The 16,267-nt window shown below is 46.2% G+C and overlaps 12 non-coding genes across 12 annotated transcripts; all 12 read left to right on the forward strand.

Moving 5' to 3' along the window:
- Nucleotides 1-1,803: 1,803 nt before the first annotated feature.
- LOC147676919 (U5 spliceosomal RNA) lies at nucleotides 1,804-1,918 on the forward strand. Its single transcript, XR_015302658.1, has one exon. It is a non-coding gene; the product is annotated as a U5 spliceosomal RNA (small nuclear RNA).
- Nucleotides 1,919-2,815: 897 nt separating this feature from the next.
- LOC147676920 (U5 spliceosomal RNA) lies at nucleotides 2,816-2,930 on the forward strand. The gene has a single exon (XR_015302875.1). It is a non-coding gene; the product is annotated as a U5 spliceosomal RNA (small nuclear RNA).
- An 896-nt stretch (nucleotides 2,931-3,826) lies between these two features.
- On the forward strand, nucleotides 3,827-3,941 carry LOC147676921 (U5 spliceosomal RNA). Its single transcript, XR_015302768.1, has one exon. It is a non-coding gene; the product is annotated as a U5 spliceosomal RNA (small nuclear RNA).
- A 3,623-nt stretch (nucleotides 3,942-7,564) lies between these two features.
- LOC147676922 (U5 spliceosomal RNA) lies at nucleotides 7,565-7,679 on the forward strand. The gene has a single exon (XR_015302779.1). It is a non-coding gene; the product is annotated as a U5 spliceosomal RNA (small nuclear RNA).
- Nucleotides 7,680-8,576: 897 nt separating this feature from the next.
- LOC147676923 (U5 spliceosomal RNA) lies at nucleotides 8,577-8,691 on the forward strand. The gene has a single exon (XR_015302790.1). It is a non-coding gene; the product is annotated as a U5 spliceosomal RNA (small nuclear RNA).
- An 897-nt stretch (nucleotides 8,692-9,588) lies between these two features.
- LOC147676924 (U5 spliceosomal RNA) lies at nucleotides 9,589-9,703 on the forward strand. The gene has a single exon (XR_015302801.1). It is a non-coding gene; the product is annotated as a U5 spliceosomal RNA (small nuclear RNA).
- Nucleotides 9,704-10,596: 893 nt separating this feature from the next.
- On the forward strand, nucleotides 10,597-10,711 carry LOC147676925 (U5 spliceosomal RNA). Its single transcript, XR_015302813.1, has one exon. It is a non-coding gene; the product is annotated as a U5 spliceosomal RNA (small nuclear RNA).
- Nucleotides 10,712-11,608: 897 nt separating this feature from the next.
- LOC147676926 (U5 spliceosomal RNA) lies at nucleotides 11,609-11,723 on the forward strand. The gene has a single exon (XR_015302824.1). It is a non-coding gene; the product is annotated as a U5 spliceosomal RNA (small nuclear RNA).
- An 897-nt stretch (nucleotides 11,724-12,620) lies between these two features.
- LOC147676927 (U5 spliceosomal RNA) lies at nucleotides 12,621-12,735 on the forward strand. Its single transcript, XR_015302650.1, has one exon. It is a non-coding gene; the product is annotated as a U5 spliceosomal RNA (small nuclear RNA).
- Nucleotides 12,736-13,632: 897 nt separating this feature from the next.
- Nucleotides 13,633-13,747, forward strand: LOC147676928 (U5 spliceosomal RNA). Its single transcript, XR_015302883.1, has one exon. It is a non-coding gene; the product is annotated as a U5 spliceosomal RNA (small nuclear RNA).
- Nucleotides 13,748-14,644: 897 nt separating this feature from the next.
- LOC147676929 (U5 spliceosomal RNA) lies at nucleotides 14,645-14,759 on the forward strand. The gene has a single exon (XR_015302835.1). It is a non-coding gene; the product is annotated as a U5 spliceosomal RNA (small nuclear RNA).
- Nucleotides 14,760-15,656: 897 nt separating this feature from the next.
- Nucleotides 15,657-15,771, forward strand: LOC147676930 (U5 spliceosomal RNA). The gene has a single exon (XR_015302964.1). It is a non-coding gene; the product is annotated as a U5 spliceosomal RNA (small nuclear RNA).
- The last annotated feature ends 496 nt before the right edge of the window (nucleotides 15,772-16,267 follow it).

Raw genomic sequence — 16,267 nt, forward strand, 5'->3', positions numbered from 1 at the left:
CATACATCCTTCATCCATCCACACATACATCCTTCATCCATCCACACTTTCATCCTCCCATCCATACATACATCCATCCTTCATCCATCCGCCCTTTCATCCTCCCATACATACATCCATCCTTTATCCAGCCACCCTTTCATCCTTCCATCCATACATCCATCATTCATCCATCCATCCACCCTTTCATCCATCCATTCACCCATCATTCATCCACCCATCTTTTTACACATCCATCCATCCATCATTCATCCATCCACCCTTTCATCCATCCACTCTTCATCCGTCCACCCTTCATCCGTCCACCCTTTCATTCTTCCATCCATACATCTATCCTTCACCAATCTATCCTTCACCAATCTATCCTTCATCCATCCACCCTTTCATCCTTCCATCCATACATCCATCATTCATCCATCCACCCTTTCATCCATCCATTCAACTTTCATTCATCCACCCATCTTTTTACACATCCATCCATCATCCATCCATCCACCCTTTCATCCATCCATCCTTCACCCGTCCACCCTTTCATTCTTCCATCCATACATCTATCCTTCACAAATCTATCCTTCATCCATCCACCCTTTCATCCTTCCATCCATCCATCATTCATCCATCCACCCTTTCATCCATCCACCCACCCATCATTCATCCACCCACCTTTTCACACATCCATCCATCCTTCAGCCTTTCATCCATCCATCCACTCATCATTCATCCGCCCACCTTTTCATACATCCTTCCATCCTTCAGCCTTACATCCATCCATCCACCCATCATTCATCCACCCACCTTTTCTGTGCCTCTCTCATGGGGGATCAGTATCTCTCTGCATCGTCTTCCTTCTTCTTTCCCGCTCATGGGAGGGCATCTCTGTGCCTCCCTGCTGGGGGCGGGGGACGTGTCACGGGACCGACAGCTCCAGGTGCGCAACATCCATTGAACTCAAAGGACTACATTACAGCCACTGCCCCAGCCCCCCCCCTCCCACCCCCCAGCTCCCCCAGCATGTGTATGTGAGCCCTGCTGTAACAGCTTCAGGGACACACACACAGTCACACCCAAGTACTTGACAGGTCTTGTTAATGAGGCGTTGATGTTTTTCACACCTCGGTGTGAATTAGGCCTCCGCCGTGAGCACCCTCAATCAGCCCGGCGCCACTAAGGCAAACTGACAGAATCTGTTCTGCGACCCACTTCCCAGGACTCCACGACCCCCCTGGGGGTCGCGCCCCACAGATTGAAGACCGCTGCCTTAGAGGGTGGCCAATCCTGAGTCAGATTCCTCTCAGGTACACTTGAAGGGGCTTGTTAGTCTTGTTTCATGTGCCTCCAGCCTAGACAGATATATACTTATATATTCAGCTTTAATGAAAATACGTGTGAAAAAGAACTTAAAGTGCATGGCTATTTGCATTGAACAGTGGTGGCTCACAGCCTATCGATTGGAGGGATGGTGGGGAAAGCGTAAAATCGTTGGGGACGAAAGTCCTACAGTGCCACTTCAGTTAAAGCCTGATTCACGCTTCCCGTTCCCCTTGCGCAGCAGCCCGACACCTCCTAATGAGCTGAGGTGTGTACAATTATTTTTTGCATATTCCCAGACAGACACATGGGAACTGTCCACCTTTTTGCTTTTCTGTGCTTTGAGCAGAGACTCTGAAGTTTGATCCTGTTTCCCTCACCGGCCTAGTTCTTGCCCTCTTTTTTAGAGGCTGCAAATACCTCTCAGGTCCTCACCCTCGCAATGATAGGGTCTTTGATCTGGTGCCTCTAACCCCCAGAGAGCCATATTCTAACTTACTCTGGTTTCTTTTCAAAACGAAAAAATCTTTCGCCTTTTACTAAAGATTTCCGTGGAGAGGAACATTTACGAGTTAATTCAATTTTTTTAAGCCTTACCACAGGTGAGGCTGTTTATCATTTGTTTAAAAGAAAAGCATTAGAAGTTGGGGAATATTTAGGAGTTGTCTGCTACTGTTATAAGGGAACATGAGCTTGGTGTTTTATTCCTGATCTCTCTGCTTGCTCATTTGCATAGACAGAGTGTAGGAGAGGTGCATCATGGGAAAGAGCTTGGGCAGTGCATGAGATTGCTTTTCCTTGACTATTTCGAAACTGCACGATAGCAGGCAGTGTATTTTCTCTTTTCTCAACATTCCTGCTGCCAGAGGCCAGACGTCACTCTCCTTTTAAAAGGTGGCACCAAGAGTCATGCTGCGCTTTTCATAGGGCTTGCCCGTTATTTGTGCCTGTTGGGGTGCCCTTAGAGGGTGGCCAATCCTGAGTCAGATTCCTCTCAGGTACACTTGAAGGGGCTCGTTTGTCTTGTTTCATGTGCCTCCAGCCTAGACAGATCTATACTTATATATTCAGCTTTAATGAAAATACGTGTGAAAAAGGGACTTAAAGTGCATGGCTATTTGCATAGAACAGTGGTGGCTCACAGCCTATCGATTGGAGGGATGGTGGGGAAAGCGTAAAATCGTTGGGGACAAAAGTCCTACAGTGCCACTTCAGTGAAAGCCTGATTCACGCTTCCCGTTCCCCTTGCCCAGCAGCCCCGACACCTCCTAATGAGCTGAGGTGTGTACAAAAAGAATTTGCATATTCCCAGGCAGACACTTGGAACTGCCCACCTTTTTGCTTTTCTGTGCTTTGAGCAGAGACTCTGAAGTTTGATCCTGTTTCCCTCACCGGCCTAGTTCTTACCCTCTTTTTTAGAGGCTGCAAATACCTCTCAGGTCCTCACCCTCGCAATGATAGGGTCTTTGATCTGGTGCCTCTAACCCCCAGAGAGCCATATTCTAACTTACTCTGGTTTCTCTTCAAAACGAAAAAATCTTTCGCCTTTTACTAATGATTTCCGTGGAGAGGAACATTTACGAGTTTATTCAATTTTTTTAAGCCTTACCACAGGTGAGGCTGTTTATCATTTGTTTAAAAGAAAAGCATTAGAAGTTGGGGAATATTTAGGAGTTGTCTGCTACTGTTATAAGGGAACATGAGCTTGGTGTTTAATTCCTGATCTCTCTGCTTGCTCATTTGCATAGACAGAGTGTAGGAGAGGTGCATCATGGGAAAGAGCTTGGGCAGTGCATGAGATTGCTTTTCCTTGACTATCTTGAAACTGCACGATAGCAGGCAGTGTATTTTCTCTTTTCTCAACATTCCTGCTGCCAGAGGCCACGCGTCACTCTCCTTTTAAAAGGTGGCACCAAGAGTCATCCTGCCCTTTTCATTGGGCTTGCCCGTTATTTGTGCCTGTTGGGGTACCCTTAGAGGGTGGCCAATCCTGAGTCAGATTCCTCTCAGGTACACTTGAAGGGGCTCGTTTGTCTTGTTTCATGTGCCTCCAGCCTAGACAGATCTATACTTATATATTCAGCTTTAATGAAAATACGTGTGAAAAAGGGACTTAAAGTGCATGGCTATTTGCATAGAACAGTGGTGGCTCACAGCCTATCGATTGGAGGGATGGTGGGGAAAGCGTAAAATCGTTTGGGACGAAAGTCCTACAGTGCCACTTCAGTGAAAGCCTGATTCACGCTTCCCGTTCCCCTTGCCCAGCAGCCCGACACCTCCTAATGAGCTGAGGTGTGTACAAAAAGAATTTGCATATTCCCAGGCAGACACTTGGAACTGCCCACCTTTTTGCTTTTCTGTGCTTTGAGCAGAGACTCTGAAGTTTGATCCTGTTTCCCTCACCGGCCTAGTTCTTGCCCTCTTTTTTAGAGGCTGCAAATACCTCTCAGGTCCTCACCCTCGCAATGATAGGGTCTTTGATCTGGTGCCTCTAACCCCCAGAGAGCCATATTCTAACTTACTCTGGTTTCTCTTCAAAACGAAAAAATCTTTCGCCTTTTACTAAAGATTTCCGTGGAGAGGAACATTTACGAGTTTATTCAATTTTTTTAAGCCTTACCACAGGTGAGGCTGTTTATCATTTGTTTAAAAGAAAAGCATTAGAAGTTGGGGAATATTTAGGAGTTGTCTGCTACTGTTATAAGGGAACATGAGCTTGGTGTTTTATTCCTGATCTCTCTGCTTGCTCATTTGCATAGACAGAGTGTAGGAGAGGTGCATCATGGGAAAGATCTTGGGCAGTGCATGAGATTGCTTTTCCTTGACTATCTGGAAACTGCACGATAGCAGGCAGTGTATTTTCTCTTTTCTCAACATTCCTGCTGCCAGAGGCCAGACGTCACTCTCCTTTTAAAAGGTGGCACCAAGAGTCATGCTGCGCTTTTCATAGGGATTGCCCGTTATTTGTGCCTGTTGGGGTGCCCTTAGAGGGTGGCCAATCCTGAGTCAGATTCCTCTCAGGTACACTTGAAGGGGCTCGTTTGTCTTGTTTCATGTGCCTCCAGCCTAGACAGATCTATACTTATATATTCAGCTTTAATGAAAATACGTGTGAAAAAGGGACTTAAAGTGCATGGCTATTTGCATAGAACAGTGGTGGCTCACAGCCTATCGATTGGAGGGATGGTGGGGAAAGCATAAAATCGTTGGGGACGAAAGTCCTACAGTGCCACTTCAGTGAAAGCCTGATTCACGCTTCCCGTTCCCCTTGCCCAGCAGCCCCGACACCTCCTAATGAGCTGAGGTGTGTACAAAAAGAATTTGCATATTCCCAGGCAGACACTTGGAACTGCCCACCTTTTTGCTTTTCTGTGCTTTGAGCAGAGACTCTGAAGTTTGATCCTGTTTCCCTCACCGGCCTAGTTCTTGCCCTCTTTTTTAGAGGCTGCAAATACCTCTCAGGTCCTCACCATCGCAATGATAGGGTCTTTGATCTGGTGCCTCTAACCCCCAGAGAGCCATATTCTAACTTACTCTGGTTTCTCTTCAAAACGAAAAAATCTTTCGCCTTTTACTAAAGATTCCACTCCCACTCCACTCCCCCAACCTTTGATGCCTTGGCTTCTTGTAGGCTAGACACTATTCCTCCCTTGGACGCCCCAGCACTGGATAAACTGACTGTTAAAGTCACCTCTGGCTCTCCTAATGATCCAGCACCCCCAAACACTCTCAAATTGGCGATGGATATGATCCGCCCTATTATTCTGGATGTCCTTAACACCTCCATCTCCTCCAACTCCGTGCCCCCGCCAAGGATGTGCGCAATGGTTAGAGCGTTGCTAAAAAAGCCCAATCTTGACCAAAGTAATTTAGCAAACTACCGTCCCATCTCCTTGCTCCCCTGGTTGAGCAAACTGCTTGAGAGGCACGTAAACAACATTCTAACGAACTATCTGGAGTCAAACAGTCTCCTGCGTGCCTCTCAGACAGGGTTCCGTCCGCGACATGGGACGGAAACTGCGCTTCTAGCGGTTACGGAAGAAGCAAGAGCTGTGCTGGACCAGGGTGGGAAAGTCGCCATTATTTTATTGGACCTGAGTGCCGCGTTCGACACGGTGAACCATGTCACGTTGTTGCAACGACTAACGGACATGGGCGTGTCGGGCGCGGCCCTGGAATGGCTGACGTCTTTCTTGACCGACCGGTTCTTCCAGGTCTTTGAGGGTGAGGCAGTATCATCTAAACATTCTCTCAGGTGTGGGGTTCCTCAGGGCTCCTCCCTGAGCCCCACCTTGTTTAATGTTTATATGGAGCCTCTAGACAGGATAGTCCAACCCTTCGGTGTGCGTATTGTCACCTACGCGGACGATACCCAACTGGTGGTCTCTTTAGACCACGCGGAGGGTTCGTCCCACACCTTAGGTCCCTGTCTAGAGGCGGTCGCCAGATGGATGCATTCCTCCTGTTTAAAACTCAATGGAGAGAAAACAGATGTTATTCTGTTGGGGAATTCTCCCCCCTCTGTTTTTACATCCATCTGGCCACCATGTCTGGGTGAGCCCCCGACTCCCAAGCCCCAGATAAAGAGCCTGGGGATCTGGCTCGACCCAGCCTTGAATTTCTCAGTACAAGCCACTAAGATTGCAGCCACCTGTTTTGGGTTGATGAGGATGCTGCGGAAGGTGCTCCCTCTGCTTCCTTTTCAGGCCAGGAGGATTCTTGTCCAGGCCCTGATACTGTCGCGCCTGGACTATGGGAACTCTCTTTTTTTGGGAGCCCCCTCCTTTGTCATCCAAAAGCTCCAAGTCACCCAAAACAGTGCGGCCCGCCTCCTCTACAATCTTCCTCACCGACAGTCAGCCAGGGATGCCTTAAGAGAACTCCATTGGCTCCCTATTGCGGCGAGAGTGCAATTCAAATCTTTGTGTATTTTACACAAGGCCTTCCATCACACTGGTCCCGCAATTCTGCAGACTTTGGCCACCCCCTACGTGCCTGGGCGTTCTCTCCGTTCTGGCTCCCTTCAGCTGGCCACCTCCGTCAGAGTCAAGAAGGCTCGATGGGGTGGTCGCTCCTTTTCACATAACGCGGCCAGGCTCTGGAACGCCCTCCCCCTATCTCTTCGGGAAATCACTAACCATCTTGCTTTTAGGAAAATCCTTAAAACACACCTGTATGCAAAAGCACACTGATCTGCCCTGCGCACGCGATAATAAAGAGTAAGTCATGAGCGCTACGAGGCCTCCGGGTAGATAGCGCTATACAAGTGTAATTTAATAATAATAATAATAATAATTTCCGTGGAGAGGAACATTTACGAGTTTATTCAATTTTTTTAAGCCTTACCACAGGTGAGGCTGTTTATCATTTGTTTAAAAGAAAAGCATTAGAAGTTGGGGAATATTTAGGAGTTGTCTGCTACTGTTATAAGGGAACATGAGCTTGGTGTTTTATTCCTGATCTCTCTGCTTGCTCATTTGCATAGACAGAGTGTAGGAGAGGTGCATCATGGGAAAGAGCTTGGGCAGTGCATGAGATTGCTTTTCCTTGACTATTTCGAAACTGCACGATAGCAGGCAGTGTATTTTCTCTTTTCTCAACATTCCTGCTGCCAGAGGCCAGACGTCACTCTCCTTTTAAAAGGTGGCACCAAGAGTCATGCTGCGCTTTTCATAGGGATTGCCCGTTATTTGTGCCTGTTGGGGTGCCCTTAGAGGGTGGCCAATCCTGAGTCAGATTCCTCTCAGGTACACTTGAAGGGGCTCGTTTGTCTTGTTTCATGTGCCTCCAGCCTAGACAGATCTATACTTATATATTCAGCTTTAATGAAAATACGTGTGAAAAAGGGACTTAAAGTGCATGGCTATTTGCATAGAACAGTGGTGGCTCACAGCCTATCGATTGGAGGGATGGTGGGGAAAGCGTAAAATCGTTGGGGACAAAAGTCCTACAGTGCCACTTCAGTGAAAGCCTGATTCACGCTTCCCGTTCCCCTTGCCCAGCAGCCCCGACACCTCCTAATGAGCTGAGGTGTGTACAAAAAGAATTTGCATATTCCCAGGCAGACACTTGGAACTGCCCACCTTTTTGCTTTTCTGTGCTTTGAGCAGAGACTCTGAAGTTTGATCCTGTTTCCCTCACCGGCCTAGTTCTTACCCTCTTTTTTAGAGGCTGCAAATACCTCTCAGGTCCTCACCCTCGCAATGATAGGGTCTTTGATCTGGTGCCTCTAACCCCCAGAGAGCCATATTCTAACTTACTCTGGTTTCTCTTCAAAACGAAAAAATCTTTCGCCTTTTACTAAAGATTTCCGTGGAGAGGAACATTTACGAGTTTATTCAATTTTTTTAAGCCTTACCACAGGTGAGGCTGTTTATCATTTGTTTAAAAGAAAAGCATTAGAAGTTGGGGAATATTTAGGAGTTGTCTGCTACTGTTATAAGGGAACATGAGCTTGGTGTTTTATTCCTGATCTCTCTGCTTGCTCATTTGCATAGACAGAGTGTAGGAGAGGTGCATCATGGGAAAGAGCTTGGGCAGTGCATGAGATTACTTTTCCTTGACTATCTTGAAACTGGACGATAGCAGGCAGTGTATTTTCTCTTTTCTCAACATTCCTGCTGCCAGAGGCCAGACGTCACTCTCCTTTTAAAAGGTGGCACCAAGAGTCATGCTGCCCTTTTCATAGGGCTTGCCCGTTATTTGTGCCTGTTGGGGTACCCTTAGAGGGTGGCCAATCCTGAGTCAGATTCCTCTCAGGTACACTTGAAGGGGCTCGTTTGTCTTGTTTCATGTGCCTCCAGCCTAGACAGATCTATACTTATATATTCAGCTTTAATGAAAATACGTGTGAAAAAGGGACTTAAAGTGCATGGCTATTTGCATAGAACAGTGGTGGCTCACAGCCTATCGATTGGAGGGATGGTGGGGAAAGCGTAAAATCGTTGGGGACGAAAGTCCTACAGTGCCACTTCAGTGAAAGCCTGATTCACGCTTCCCGTTCCCCTTGCCCAGCAGCCCCGACACCTCCTAATGAGCTGAGGTGTGTACAAAAAGAATTTGCATATTCCCAGGCAGACACTTGGAACTGCCCACCTTTTTGCTTTTCTGTGCTTTGAGCAGAGACTCTGAAGTTTGATCCTGTTTCCCTCACCGGCCTAGTTCTTGCCCTCTTTTTTAGAGGCTGCAAATACCTCTCAGGTCCTCACCCTTGCAATGATAGGGTCTTTGATCTGGTGCCTCTAACCCCCAGAGAGCCATATTCTACCTTACTCTGGTTTCTCTTCAAAACGAAAAAATCTTTCGCCTTTTACTAAAGATTTCCGTGGAGAGGAACATTTACGAGTTTATTCAATTTTTTTAAGCCTTACCACAGGTGAGGCTGTTTATCATTTGTTTAAAAGAAAAGCATTAGAAGTTGGGGAATATTTAGGAGTTGTCTGCTACTGTTATAAGGGAACATGAGCTTGGTGTTTTATTCCTGATCTCTCTGCTTGCTCATTTGCATAGACAGAGTGTAGGAGAGGTGCATCATGGGAAAGAGCTTGGGCAGTGCATGAGATTGCTTTTCCTTGACTATCTTGAAACTGCACGATAGCAGGCAGTGTATTTTCTCTTTTCTCAACATTCCTGCTGCCAGAGGCCAGACGTCACTCTCCTTTTAAAAGGTGGCACCAAGAGTCATGCTGCGCTTTTCATAGGGATTGCCCGTTATTTGTGCCTGTTGGGGTGCCCTTAGAGGGTGGCCAATCCTGAGTCAGATTCCTCTCAGGTACACTTGAAGGGGCTCGTTTGTCTTGTTTCATGTGCCTCCAGCCTAGACAGATCTATACTTATATATTCAGCTTTAATGAAAATACGTGTGAAAAAGGGACTTAAAGTGCATGGCTATTTGCATAGAACAGTGGTGGCTCACAGCCTATCGATTGGAGGGATGGTGGGGAAAGCGTAAAATCGTTGGGGACGAAAGTCCTACAGTGCCACTTCAGTGAAAGCCTGATTCACGCTTCCCGTTCCCCTTGCCCAGCAGCCCAGACACCTCCTAATGAGCTGAGGTGTGTACAAAAAGAATTTGCATATTCCCAGGCAGACACTTGGAACTGCCCACCTTTTTGCTTTTCTGTGCTTTGAGCAGAGACTCTGAAGTTTGATCCTGTTTCCCTCACCGGCCTAGTTCTTGCCCTCTTTTTTAGAGGCTGCAAATACCTCTCAGGTCCTCACCCTCGCAATGATAGGGTCTTTGATCTGGTGCCTCTAACCCCCAGAGAGCCATATTCTAACTTACTCTGGTTTCTCTTCAAAACGAAAAAATCTTTCGCCTTTTACTAAAGATTTCCGTGGAGAGGAACATTTACGAGTTTATTCAATTTTTTTAAGCCTTACCACAGGTGAGGCTGTTTATCATTTGTTTAAAAGAAAAGCATTAGAAGTTGGGGAATATTTAGGAGTTGTCTGCTACTGTTATAAGGGAACATGAGCTTGGTGTTTTATTCCTGATCTCTCTGCTTGCTCATTTGCATAGACAGAGTGTAGGAGAGGTGCATCATGGGAAAGAGCTTGGGCAGTGCATGAGATTGCTTTTCCTTGACTATCTTGAAACTGCACGATAGCAGGCAGTGTATTTTCTCTTTTCTCAACATTCCTGCTGCCAGAGGCCAGACGTCACTCTCCTTTTAAAAGGTGGCACCAAGAGTCATGCTGCGCTTTTCATAGGGCTTGCCCGTTATTTGTGCCCGTTAGCCCTTAGAGGGTGGCCAATCCTGAGTCAGATTCCTCTCAGGTACACTTGAAGGTGCTCGTTTGTCTTGTTTCATGTGCCTCCAGCCTAAACAGATCTATACTTCTATATTCAGCTTTAATGAAAATACGTGTGAAAAAGGGAATTAAAGTGCATGGCTATTTGCATAGAACAGTGGTGGCTCACAGCCTATCGATTGGAGGGATGGTGGGGAAAGCATAAAATCGTTGGGGACGAAAGTCCTACAGTGCAACTTCAGTGAAAGCCTGATTCACGCTTCCCGTTCCCCTTGCCCAGCAGCCCCGACACCTCCTAATGAGCTGAGGTGTGTACAAAAAGAATTTGCATATTCCCAGGCAGACACTTGGAACTGCCCACCTTTTTGCTTTTCTGTGCTTTGAGCAGAGACTCTGAAGTTTGATCCTGTTTCCCTCACCGGCCTAGTTCTTGCCCTCTTTTTTAGAGGCTGCAAATACCTCTCAGGTCCTCACCCTCGCAATGATAGGGTCTTTGATCTGGTGCCTCTAACCCCAAGAGAGCCATATTCTAACTTACTCTGGTTTCTCTTCAAAACGAAAAAATCTTTCGCCTTTTACTAAAGATTTCCGTGGAGAGGAACATTTACGAGTTTATTCAATTTTTTTAAGCCTTACCACAGGTGAGGCTGTTTATCATTTGTTTAAAAGAAAAGCATTAGAAGTTGGGGAATATTTAGGAGTTGTCTGCTACTGTTATAAGGGAACATGAGCTTGGTGTTTTATTCCTGATCTCTCTGCTTGCTCATTTGCATAGACAGAGTGTAGGAGAGGTGCATCATGGGAAAGAGCTTGGGCAGTGCATGAGATTGCTTTTCCTTGACTATTTCGAAACTGCACGATAGCAGGCAGTGTATTTTCTCTTTTCTCAACATTCCTGCTGCCAGAGGCCAGACGTCACTCTCCTTTTAAAAGGTGGCACCAAGAGTCATGCTGCGCTTTTCATAGGGCTTGCCCGTTATTTGTGCCTGTTGGGGTGCCCTTAGAGGGTGGCCAATCCTGAGTCAGATTCCTCTCAGGTACACTTGAAGGGGCTCGTTTGTCTTGTTTCATGTGCCTCCAGCCTAGACAGATCTATACTTATATATTCAGCTTTAATGAAAATACGTGTGAAAAAGGGCCTTAAAGTGCATGGCTATTTGCATAGAACAGTGGTGGCTCACAGCCTATCGATTGGAGGGATGGTGGGGAAAGCGTAAAATCGTTGGGGACAAAAGTCCTACAGTGCCACTTCAGTGAAAGCCTGATTCACGCTTCCCGTTCCCCTTGCCCAGCAGCCCCGACACCTCCTAATGAGCTGAGGTGTGTACAAAAAGAATTTGCATATTCCCAGGCAGACACTTGGAACTGCCCACCTTTTTGCTTTTCTGTGCTTTGAGCAGAGACTCTGAAGTTTGATCCTGTTTCCCTCACCGGCCTAGTTCTTACCCTCTTTTTTAGAGGCTGCAAATACCTCTCAGGTCCTCACCCTCGCAATGATAGGGTCTTTGATCTGGTGCCTCTAACCCCCAGAGAGCCATATTCTAACTTACTCTGGTTTCTCTTCAAAACGAAAAAATCTTTCGCCTTTTACTAAAGATTTCCGTGGAGAGGAACATTTACGAGTTTATTCAATTTTTTTAAGCCTTACCACAGGTGAGGCTGTTTATCATTTGTTTAAAAGAAAAGCATTAGAAGTTGGGGAATATTTAGGAGTTGTCTGCTACTGTTATAAGGGAACATGAGCTTGGTGTTTTATTCCTGATCTCTCTGCTTGCTCATTTGCATAGACAGAGTGTAGGAGAGGTGCATCATGGGAAAGAGCTTGGGCAGTGCATGAGATTGCTTTTCCTTGACTATCTTGAAACTGCACGATAGCAGGCAGTGTATTTTCTCTTTTCTCAACATTCCTGCTGCCAGAGGCCAGACGTCACTCTCCTTTTAAAAAGTGGCACCAAGAGTCATGCTGCGCTTTTCATAGGGATTGCCCGTTATTTGTGCCTGTTGGGGTGCCCTTAGAGGGTGGCCAATCCTGAGTCAGATTCCTCTCAGGTACACTTGAAGGGGCTCGTTTGTCTTGTTTCATGTGCCTCCAGCCTAGACAGATCTATACTTATATATTCAGCTTTAATGAAAATACGTGTGAAAAAGGGACTTAAAGTGCATGGCTATTTGCATAGAACAGTGGTGGCTCACAGCCTATCGATTGGAGGGATGGTGGGGAAAGCGTAAAATCCTTGGGGACGAAAGTCCTACAGTGCCACTTCAGTGAAAGCCTGATTCACGCTTCCCGTTCCCCTTGCCCAGCAGCCCCGACACCTCCTAATGAGCTGAGGTGTGTACAAAAAGAATTTGCATATTCCCAGGCAGACACTTGGAACTGCCCACCTTTTTGCTTTTCTGTGCTTTGAGCAGAGACTCTGAAGTTTGATCCTGTTTCCCTCACCGGCCTAGTTCTTGCCCTCTTTTTTAGAGGCTGCAAATACCTCTCAGGTCCTCACCCTCGCAATGATAGGGTCTTTGATCTGGTGCCTCTAACCCCCAGAGAGCCATATTCTAACTTACTCTGGTTTCTCTTCAAAACGAAAAAATCTTTCGCCTTTTACTAAAGATTTCCGTGGAGAGGAACATTTACGAGTTTATTCAACTTTTTTAAGCCTTACCACAGGTGAGGCTGTTTATCATTTGTTTAAAAGAAAAGCATTAGAAGTTGGGGAATATTTAGGAGTTGTCTGTTACTGTTATAAGGGAACATGAGCTTGGTGTTTTATTCCTGATCTCTCTGCTTGCTCATTTGCATAGACAGAGTGTAGGAGAGGTGCATCATGGGAAAGAGCTTGGGCAGTGCATGAGATTGCTTTTCCTTGACTATTTCGAAACTGCACGATAGCAGGCAGTGTATTTTCTCTTTTCTCAACATTCCTGCTGCCAGAGGCCAGACGTCACTCTCCTTTTAAAAGGTGGCACCAAGAGTCATGCTGCGCTTTTCATAGGGCTTGCCCGTTATTTGTGCCTGTTGGGGTGCCCTTAGAGGGTGGCCAATCCTGAGTCAGATTCCTCTCAGGTACACTTGAAGGGGCTCGTTTGTCTTGTTTCATGTGCCTCCAGCCTAGACAGATCTATACTTATATATTCAGCTTTAATGAAAATACGTGTGAAAAAGGGACTTAAAGTGCATGGCTATTTGCATAGAACAGTGGTGGCTCACAGCCTATCGATTGGAGGGATGGTGGGGAAAGCGTAAAATCGTTGGGGACAAAAGTCCTACAGTGCCACTTCAGTGAAAGCCTGATTCACGCTTCCCGTTCCCCTTGCCCAGCAGCCCCGACACCTCCTAATGAGCTGAGGTGTGTACAAAAAGAATTTGCATATTCCCAGGCAGACACTTGGAACTGCCCACCTTTTTGCTTTTCTGTGCTTTGAGCAGAGACTCTGAAGTTTGATCCTGTTTCCCTCACCGGCCTAGTTCTTGCCCTCTTTTTAAGAGGCTGCAAATACCTCTCAGGTCCTCACCCTCGCAATGATAGGGTCTTTGATCTGGTGCCTCTAACCCCCAGAGAGCCATGTTCTAACTTACTCTGGTTTCTCTTCAAAACGAAAAAATCTTTCGCCTTTTACTAATGATTTCCGTGGAGAGGAACATTTACGAGTTTATTCAATTTTTTTAAGCCTTACCACAGATGAGGCTGTTTATCATTTGTTTAAAAGAAAAGCATTAGAAGTTGGGGAATATTTAGGAGTTGTCTGCTACTGTTATAAGGGAACATGAGCTTGGTGTTTTATTCCTGATCTCTCTGCTTGCTCATTTGCATAGACAGAGTGTAGGAGAGGTGCATCATGGGAAAGAGCTTGGGCAGTGCATGAGATTGCTTTTCCTTGACTATCTTGAAACTGCACGATAGCAGGCAGTGTATTTTCTCTTTTCTCAACATTCCTGCTGCCAGAGGCCAGACGTCACTCTCCTTTTAAAAAGTGGCACCAAGAGTCATGCTGCGCTTTTCATAGGGATTGCCCGTTATTTGTGCCTGTTGGGGTGCCCTTAGAGGGTGGCCAATCCTGAGTCAGATTCCTCTCAGGTACACTTGAAGGGGCTCGTTTGTCTTGTTTCATGTGCCTCCAGCCTAGACAGATCTATACTTATATATTCAGCTTTAATGAAAATACGTGTGAAAAAGGGACTTAAAGTGCATGGCTATTTGCATAGAACAGTGGTGGCTCACAGCCTATCGATTGGAGGGATGGTGGGGAAAGCGTAAAATCGTTGGGGACGAAAGTCCTACAGTGCCACTTCAGTGAAAGCCTGATTCACGCTTCCCGTTCCCCTTGCCCAGCAGCCCCGACACCTCCTAATGAGCTGAGGTGTGTACAAAAAGAATTTGCATATTCCCAGGCAGACACTTGGAACTGCCCACCTTTTTGCTTTTCTGTGCTTTGAGCAGAGACTCTGAAGTTTGATCCTGTTTCCCTCACCGGCCTAGTTCTTGCCCTCTTTTTTAGAGGCTGCAAATACCTCTCAGGTCCTCACCCTCGCAATGATAGGGTCTTTGATCTGGTGACTCTAACCCCCAGAGAGCCATATTCTAACTTACTCTGGTTTCTCTTCAAAACGAAAAAATCTTTCGCCTTTTACTAAAGATTTCCGTGGAGAGGAACATTTACGAGTTTATTCAATTTTTTTAAGCCTTACCACAGGTGAGGCTGTTTATCATTTGTTTAAAAGAAAAGCATTAGAAGTTGGGGAATATTTAGGAGTTGTCTGTTACTGTTATAAGGGAACATGAGCTTGGTGTTTTGTTCCTGATCTCTCTGCTTGCTCATTTGCATAGACAGAGTGTAGGAGAGGTGCATCATGGGAAAGAGCTTGGGCAGTGCATGAGATTGCTTTTCCTTGACTATTTCGAAACTGCACGATAGCAGGCAGTGTATTTTCTCTTTTCTCAACATTCCTGCTGCCAGAGGCCAGACGTCACTCTCCTTTTAAAAGGTGGCACCAAGAGTCATGCTGCGCTTTTCATAGGGCTTGCCCGTTATTTGTGCCTGTTGGGGTGCCCTTAGAGGGTGGCCAATCCTGAGTCAGATTCCTCTCAGGTACACTTGAAGGGGCTCGTTTGTCTTGTTTCATGTGCCTCCAGCCTAGACAGATCTATACTTATATATTCAGCTTTAATGAAAATACGTGTGAAAAAGGGACTTAAAGTGCATGGCTATTTGCATAGAACAGTGGTGGCTCACAGCCTATCGATTGGAGGGATGGTGGGGAAAGCGTAAAATCGTTGGGGACAAAAGTCCTACAGTGCCACTTCAGTGAAAGCCTGATTCACGCTTCCCGTTCCCCTTGCCCAGCAGCCCCGACACCTCCTAATGAGCTGAGGTGTGTACAAAAAGAATTTGCATATTCCCAGGCAGACTCTTGGAACTGCCCACCTTTTTGCTTTTCTGTGCTTTGAGCAGAGACTCTGAAGTTTGATCCTGTTTCCCTCACCGGCCTAGTTCTTACCCTCTTTTTTAGAGGCTGCAAATACCTCTCAGGTCCTCACCCTCGCAATGATAGGGTCTTTGATCTGGTGCCTCTAACCCCCAGAGAGCCATATTCTAACTTACTCTGGTTTCTCTTCAAAACGAAAATTTTTTTCGCCTTTTACTAATGATTTCCGTGGAGGGGAACATTTACGAGTTTATTCAATTTTTTTAAGCCTTACCACAGGTGAGGCTGTTTATCATTTGTTTAAAAGAAAAGCATTAGAAGTTGGGGAATATTTAGGAGTTGTCTGCTACTGTTATAAGGGAACATGAGCTTGGTGTTTTATTCCTGATCTCTCTGCTTGCTCATTTGCATAGACAGAGTGTAGGAGAGGTGCATCATGGGAAAGAGCTTGGGCAGTGCATGAGATTGCTTTTCCTTGACTATCTTGAAACTGCACGATAGCAGGCAGTGTATTTTCTCTTTTCTCAACATTCCTGCTGCCAGAGGCCAGACGTCACTCTCCTTTTAAAAGGTGGCACCAAGAGTCATGCTGCGCTTTTCATAGGGCTTGCCCGTTATTTGTGCCTGTTGGGGTGCCCTTAGAGGGTGGCCAATCCTGAGTCAGATTCCTCTCAGGTACACTTGAAGGGGCTCGTTTGTCTTGTTTCATGTGCCTCCAGCCTAGATAGATCTATACTTATATATTCAGCTTTAATGAAAATACGTGTGAAAAAGGGACTTAAA

The sequence above is a fragment of the Lissotriton vulgaris genome, chromosome 12 (assembly GCF_964263255.1).
Source record: "Lissotriton vulgaris chromosome 12, aLisVul1.2, whole genome shotgun sequence".
NCBI classification, from domain to species: Eukaryota; Metazoa; Chordata; class Amphibia; order Caudata; family Salamandridae; genus Lissotriton; species Lissotriton vulgaris.